Source organism: Terrapene carolina, unplaced genomic scaffold (genome assembly GCF_002925995.2).
Source record: "Terrapene carolina triunguis isolate 2854851 unplaced genomic scaffold, T_m_triunguis-2.0 Scaffold836, whole genome shotgun sequence".
NCBI classification, from domain to species: domain Eukaryota; kingdom Metazoa; phylum Chordata; order Testudines; family Emydidae; genus Terrapene; species Terrapene triunguis.
The window spans coordinates 1,777,481-1,779,363 of NW_020665187.1; positions in this window are offsets into that span (position 1 = coordinate 1,777,481).

Consider the following 1,883-nt stretch of genomic DNA (forward strand, 5'->3'; position numbering starts at 1 on the left):
ACACCAACAACTCGGCTAGTCAAATCGCTTCAGAGCAAAGCGAAACCGACCCAACCCGCCCCAGTCCACCCTCCTAAGCAGAGCTGGGTCCAAGGCCAGGCAGCACAAAGTGACTCAGCTAGATTGCCCCACCCTTGAGATCTCATCAGTTTTTAAAGTTCAGGAGCAGGGAGCAGCTCAGGGACACCCCACCCCACGCCCTGCAGCCCAGGACAGCCAGCCAGGGCTTAATTTGTGCTGAAAGAGATGCCGGAGATCAAGGAATTAGGTGCTGGGGCTCAAAGCAATTTTTTTTACATTCATAACTGATGCAGCAAACTCAGAGGTGCCAGGGCTCTGAACTGCCAAGCCAAGAGGTGTTAAGCAAGTTAAGCACTGGACATCGCCACGTTGCCACACAGAGGTGACCAGCTCGCTCTCAGGAAGGTTAGCAGCTCAGCAAAAGAACTAATGGGGGAGGCAGAGGGTTGGTCACCCATGCAGACTACAACTCACTGAGGACCCACAGAGTTACAATGCCCCAAGCCAAGCCTCATACACACCCCCCTCCAAAAATTCAGGGGGGAGTGGGAAAGCAGCCCCCAAGAGGTCTGTAGTGAGAGCAGAACTAGTTTAGCTACCTACAACCAGGGCCGACGAGAGGGGGGGGAAGCCGGTACAAATTACCGGGGCCTGGCGGTCCGGAAGGGGGCCCGGGGCCCGGCTTCCCCCCCCGTCTCGTCGGCCCTGTTTAGCCGGTCCGCCCTTGCTGGTGGGCCCGAAAAAAAATTTTTCACCAGGGCCCGAACCCGCTCTCGGAGGGCCTGCCTACAACAGATGAGAATCAGATTTGGGATGTGCAAATTACAGAGACGGAAGAGGGGTGTGCATGGGGGGCAGACAGAGGAGCATGCACCAGAGATGGATAGACAGACAGATGGGTGTGCAGGGGGGATGCAGAGAGGGACGGACTGACAGCTGTGTGTGGGGAGGATACACATAAACAGAGGGACGGATAGACGGAGGGGTGTGCAGGAGGATGCACAGAGGGACAGGTGTGCAGGGGGGATATACAGAGGGGCACGCATGGGGGAGGGACAGACGGGTTTGTACCGGGGGATGCACAGAGGGACTGAGAGACTGACAGCTGTGCGGGGGAGGACACGCGGAGGGGCACACATGGGGCAGGGATGGACAGGCAGACAAAGGGACATGTTGGGGGATACACAGAGGGGTATGCACGGGGGAGGGAGGGAGGGACAGACAAAGAGGCGCGCAGGGGGATGCACAGAGGGACAGAGACTGACAGCTGTGGGGGGGATGCACAGGGGGGAGGGACAGACAGAGGGAAGTGCGGGGGGGGGAGGGAAGGATAGACAGACAGACAGACGTGGTGGTGGGAGGAACGGACGGACAGACAAACAGCTGTGAGGGGGATACATGGGGCGGGGACGGACAGAGAGACAGAGGGACGTGCAAGGGAGATGCACGGGGGGGGGGGAAGGATGGACAGACGGAGGGACAGACTGACGGGTGTGCAGGGCGATACATGGGGGGGTGGACAGACAGAGGGACGTATGGGGGCAGGGAGGGACAGACTGACGGGTGTGCAGGGGGATACACGGGAGGGACGGACGGACAGGCAGAGGGACGTATGGGGAGGAGGGACGGACAGACTGACGGGTGTGCAGAGGGATACACGGAGGGTGGGGGAGGAGTATGGACAGATAGAGGGATGTATGGCGGGGGACAGACAGACTGACGGGTGTGCTGGGGGATAGACGGGAAGGGGGGAGGATGGACAGACGGACGGGTGTGCAGGGGGATACCCGGGGGGACGAGGAGGGAGGGACAGACAGACTGACGGGTGTGTGTGGGGATACCCGGGGGGGGGGGGGGGGGGG